Source organism: Puma concolor, chromosome A2 (genome assembly GCF_028749965.1).
Source record: "Puma concolor isolate L17-30 chromosome A2, mPumCon1.1.hap2, whole genome shotgun sequence".
NCBI classification, from domain to species: domain Eukaryota; kingdom Metazoa; phylum Chordata; class Mammalia; order Carnivora; family Felidae; genus Puma; species Puma concolor.
The window spans coordinates 52,398,448-52,404,269 of NC_141668.1; the positions used below are offsets into that span (position 1 = coordinate 52,398,448).

Below are 5,822 nucleotides of genomic sequence, written 5' to 3' on the forward strand. Positions count from 1 at the left end.
GAACGTTGAATAACCATATTTATTTGCCTTCTAGGCCCTGTGGCATCTGTTGTTTAGCTCACAAAGCTCCTATTGACTGAAAGAGGGGGCTGTCGATCCAGAAAGCTGTGATGGGCGCATGAGGCGGTGGGAGCTCCGAGACTCCTGGGTAGGGCCGAGATTTCTTCTCCAGTTCTGCAGTTGCCAGACAAACGGTCTGGTGCAGGGAATCCACCCGTACAGCCTGAGGCCTTGGTGTGAAATCAATCCTCCTCTTCTCTGATGCTTTCGCTTCTCAACCTGGGGGAAGAGAGAGGCAGTGTCGGAAGGGGCAGTAAGGAAAAGGAGGGGTGGCGGGATGGAGGCAGAGAGGATGGAACATTAGAGATAGGTGGTGGAGGAGGCTTGCGAGGCCACGGGTGAGCTCATCCGTGCTGGGGCCACTGCATGGGAGACAACGGCTGGGGACAGGGCGTGACTTAGGGACGGATATACAAGTGGAGGAGACACATTCCAGCCGGCAGAGGTTAACCACGTGGTCAGAGCTCTAGATATCTAAACATATTGTATAAGGTCTACAAGCAAAACGCCGGGGGGATTAGAGGAAGGGTCCCTTAGCTTTGATGAGCACGCTGGAAAAAGATCTGTGAGTCTGATGACGTTTAAAACGGTTCTTAAAAGATGAGTAGGATTTCAGTGGGTGGTGGGCTTCTTGAACTCAGGGAACAGGATACGTGAAAATCCACGTAAGGGGGTGTAAAACACTTACATGGATCCTGGGTAGTCTCTGAACCCATCACCCCCCAGCCACCAGCTTCCCCCGCTACTCATTGCCACCACCGAGTTAGCCAACAAACGGTGACTTCTCTGGGGCAGACGAACAGGGAGCAGAGGAAGGAGAAAGGTAAGAGAATCGGACTTGAAACATGGGACACAGAGGCTCAGAGCACCCCCCTTCAGCCACAGTACTGAGTCAGCCTGCTGAGGGTCACAGAGTTTTGCAGCCTGAACTGAAGTCTGGAAATGTCTCCAAGTAGGCATCGTTTCTGGGGTGCCTGGGGGCTTAGTGGGCTGAGTGACCGACTCTTGATTTCAGCTCAGGTGACTATCTCATGGTTCGTGGGATTGAGCCCCAGGTTGGGCTGTGTGCTGACAGCACGGAACCTGCTTGGGATTCTCTCTCTCCCTCTTGCTCTGCCCCCTCACTCTCTCTCTCAAAATAAATAATTAAAAAAAAAAAAAAAGAAATAGTGTCTGACTGAAACAGTGAAGCTTTCTAAGCTGCCATGGTGTGGGGTGTGGAGTGATTTCTTCCCCGCTGCTGGCTTCACTTTGGTGTTTCAGTAAGGAGATAACAGTAGTCATACCTCCATTATTCCAGGCACGCCTCTTCAGACGCGCCAAATTATCTGTTTCCTCTGCCCTGCGGGAGAAGGCTTTTTAGAAATAGTTTCTTCCAAAATAACAAGGTGTGAAAGAAATGACTTTTCTCCCCCTACGTTTAAGTTTTTTAAAAGGAACGTTTCAAGCATTGATAGAAAGTAGAGAGCAGGGCACATGAGCCCACAGGCTCCCATCATCCAGCTTCCGCCGCGAGGGCTGATGGGTTCATCCCTCCACAGGCCCGCTGCGTGCACATCCATGGCCCCTTGCCCCATCCCCTGGATTATTCTGAAGCAAATACCAGACATCGTATCATTGCATCCATAGATACTCCAGTCCTATCTCGATTAACAGCAGCTTTTTAAAATATGTCATTACAACGTCGTTTCCATGCCTGAAAGTAACAATCCCTTAACAGGATCACATTTCTGGTCAGTGTTAAAATGTCCCCAGTTGACTCATAAACATTTATTTACTAATAAGCAGGACAAAGCCTTTGCACCACATTTGGTTGTTGTGTCTCTTTTAATCTGTGGCTCCCCCTCACCCCTTTCCTCTTTGCAATCTGTTGAAGACACTAGGTGATTGGTGCTGTAGAGCTTGCCGCATTCTGGATTTTTCGACGCCTAATGAAATAACAAATCCAGGCCATGAGAATCAATGGTTGTAAAACCATCAGGTGAGAGGACAGCAGGAACTTCGAAATGGATGTCCAGGTTGACATCAGACCAATCCTAACGTCTCACAATAACCTGAGGTTCCCATCGCCTCCTGTGATGAATGCTTACCAAAAATTTCAACTGGAATCCCATTGATCCTTCAGCTCTAACTACCAGTTTGTAGCAAATACAAGGGACAGAAGAATATGGAACAGCACACGATAGGCTTTTTTTTTTTAATTTCTATTTTGATGTAGCAAACATTTATTTAAAATTTATGTAATTACTCTGTAATTATCAGGCATTATAGTGTGATGTTTTTCCAAGGATTACTGAGGAGTAGGGTGTATTTATGCCTCACGACAGGAACTCAGATTGCTGTAATGTTTTGTTCTTTTGCTTGCCTTTGTACACTTTAATCTACTTCCTAAGGAGGGCTGACTGTACCGTAATGACTTTTGCGTGCCTCTGTGATCTTCCTGTCTTCCTCCACCCTAGCTCCTCTCCACGAGGTTCTTTCTGTTTCACTGTGGTCTGAGAAACCAAATATCAACTTCTTGAGAATTTATAAGATAAAAGTTCTAAGTGAAAGCTAAGTAAGGGCTCCTCTTTGTAAATGCACAAATATTAGTGGATAGAGTTGAGTAATAATCATTAAGTTTTTCAGGTGTTTTTTTCCTCCTTAATTCTGGATAGCAGAAGCTTTGGGATAAATGAGATGTAACCAGTGTTCTATACTAGTCCCATGGGATAGAAAGTGTGGTCACAGCACCCAACAACAAGCCACAGTGTGCATAGGAAAAATGGCAAAATTCCAAGTTGGAAAAACCCAGCACTGCACACATACATGAAAGTTTGATGAGAATGTCACCTGGATTAGGTCATTAAAGACAAGGAAATGTAACAGCCTTGCTGTCGACATTCCCTTCTTCTCAAAACACCCTCTTTTTTTGGGTTCCATGAGCTAACACTCTCCTAATTTTCTCCTACCTCTGGGGATTCTCCTCCGTCTTTTTCCTGGCTCATCTTCCATTTTACTGACTGTTAAATATTGGAAAAGTTCAAGGCTTGCTCCAGTGTCCTGTTCTTCCCATCCTACAGCCTCCGTCTGTGAGCTTGTCCATGCTTATGGTTTTAATTATTATCTATATGCTGATGACGCTTAAATCTATATATCCAGCCTAGGCTCTCCCCAGAGCTCCCAGCCATAAATCCATTTGCCTATTCAACATCTTGACTTGGCCATCTCACAGCACTTCAAACTCCACGTGGCCAAAAACTGAACTCATACCTTTTCCCTCAAACCCTCACCTCCCCCAGCATTCCTGCTCTCAATAAACAGCACTGCCAACCAAAGATGAGCAAGCAGACATTGGCAGCCATCCCTGACACCTCTTTCTCCCTCATTGCCGTATCCACTGCGTCAGTAAGGGTTGTTGATTCTCATTTCCAAATCTGTCCATGCCTCTTCATCCTCACGTTGCCACCATGGTCCAATTTCTCACACTTCCAGTCCTAGATTACTTCCAAAGTCTTCTATTCACACCATGCCTTCTCTGTGTTCAATCCGTTCCGTAGCCACTGTTTTTCAAAATTGTACCAAATGTGCCGTTTATAAGTGTATCATCTCCCCGGTGCCTTTAGGATAGACTAAAATCCTTATCATGGCTAACAAGGCCCTGGTGTCTGCCTCCTTCACCTTCATTTCCTCATTTCATGACCCCCTTCCCTATTCTCTAGGATCCAGTCATACTGGTTCATAGGAGTTTGGGCCCCAGGACTTTTGCACAGGTAGTTGCCTCTGGTAGGATTGCTTTCTTCTCTTTTCCTTTTTTACCCAGTACACCCCTATGTGTCTTTCTGAATTCAGCTCTTTTAGAAAGTCTCTATTGGCTGCTGGTTTGTCTCCCCAGTGCCATGTTCACAATCCCTGTTCTTTATGATTGGAACAACCTCACAATTAAAGTAACTGAGGCCCAGAAACATTATGCAACTTGCTTAGGGATCATACTTCCAGATAGTGGCTGTGCTAAAGCACACACTGAAACCCTCTCACTTTAACAGAGGCTGGGTCTGTTGTCAAGTATTAGAGGTCTGTGTCAGGTTTCAGCCTCTAAATGATGTGTAGAAGCTGGAATGAGTTGAGAGAAAAGGAATAAGCTAATTAAAGGGAAGGCAAGTAGGACCTCTGAAGAAAGGTTAAAGGAGACAGGACTGTTTAGTCTAGCCCGATGTAGAGACAGGGGAAACAAGGCAGATTTAAAGTTTTTTAAGTTCAGGAAGGTAGAGATGGTAACAAAAATATTTGTTTGAATGACCAGAGGGCATGAAAGATTACATGAGGCCGTACATCTCTGTAGCCAGAGAGGGCTTGGTTTAACAAAGGAAAAGGTGATCGGATTGGAACAAAATGGAGAGTTAGCCCCTCAGTGTCTTTTTGCGGAAATGGTTCAAAGCAGAATCAATAAGCATCTAACTTACCTGGTGGTTTCAGGGTTGACCTACCTCAGGCAGGAAGCTGAACTGACTGACCTCTGACCTCTGGAGGTTGTTTGGAATGAATGAAGGAAAGAATGAATGTGAAAGGGAGCCTCGCCTTCAGTCACAGGCTAGATCACGTCCCCAACCTGCCTGGGGTGGAAAAAGAAATACTGAGTGGCATATGTCCCCAAGGGCTCCTCAGCTGATCACACTCAGTTGGCCTTATCTGGATCCCAGGTGTTTCCATTTATCTCTGATAAACTGTCAGCCAAGAACCAGCTTTGTGGTGGGAGGTGGGGGGATGAGTGGAGGGGAGGGTGATACCCCAGATGTTTTCCGAGAAGATGGGAGAACGTTAGTCTTCAGTACTAATGCATTTCGTCATCCCCTCTGCTTGCAGATGTTAAATTTGGGAACACTTCCAGGTTCCTTTTTCTCTCTTCAAATAAAATTAGTTGTGTATCTTAAACATCCAGGACCCAGTCATCCCCAGGGATGTATCTCTTTTGCATATGGATAAAGCTTTGGGAGTTCAAGAGGATTCTAAGGTTTACCGGCTGTGATCCTTCCAGTCTAAGGAATCCTGTGGGCTGCCTGGGCTGGAAAACAGGACAGATTACAATAATCAGAGGTGACATTTTCTGAATGCTTACTGTGTGCCATGTAAAATCAAATCCCATGGCAACACGGCCAGGGTGGTATTAAAATCCATTTTACAGATGGGTAAGTTGTCCCCGATGTGTGTTGTTTCCCCAAGTTCACAAAACTACTAAGCAGCAGAACCTGTTCAAACCCAGGACTGTGTGACTTCAAATAATAATTGCGACCATTTTAGAGCTTTCTTAGGGGCCCGTCACTCATTAAATCCTACGTGTAGGTGCTGTTAGGTCCATTTTGCAGGTGAGGAAACTAAGGCATAGAGGAGTCCAGTGGTCAAGCTTGCACATCTAGCAAGTGGCAGAATGGAGCGCCAAAGCAAATAACTTGGTTTTGGAATTTGTGTTCTTAACCATGACCCTGTCCTGATTTTCATCCCCTTTTTACACTCCATGGACTGTTAGGGTTGGCTGGATGCAATTTTTTCTCAAACTAGCTGATCTGAGCTTTCGATAGCCTGAGGTAGAACCTCCTCTCCCCGTGTCGTCTTATCTTTCCATTGATTTTCTGCTGTTTGAGCAGTGGCAGGCCCCCCACCCTGGGAGAGTGGCATTGGCTACAGGTGGCAAGGTGGTGGCTCCAGTTCAAGTCTCTCCCCCGGAGTTGGATGTTCCAGAAAGGACACTGTGTTCTGCGGAGCTGTCTCCCTGGCGCGGGCTTTGA

The 5,822-nt window shown here is 46.0% G+C and overlaps 1 long non-coding RNA gene across 1 annotated transcript; it reads right to left on the reverse strand.

The window, feature by feature from the left end:
- On the reverse strand, positions 1-4,905 carry LOC147583196 (uncharacterized). Its single transcript, XR_015242917.1, has 2 exons — positions 4,527-4,905; positions 1-279 (listed from the first exon to the last, which is right to left on the reverse strand). It is a non-coding gene; the product is annotated as an uncharacterized LOC147583196 (long non-coding RNA).
- Positions 4,906-5,822: the final 917 nt, after the last annotated feature.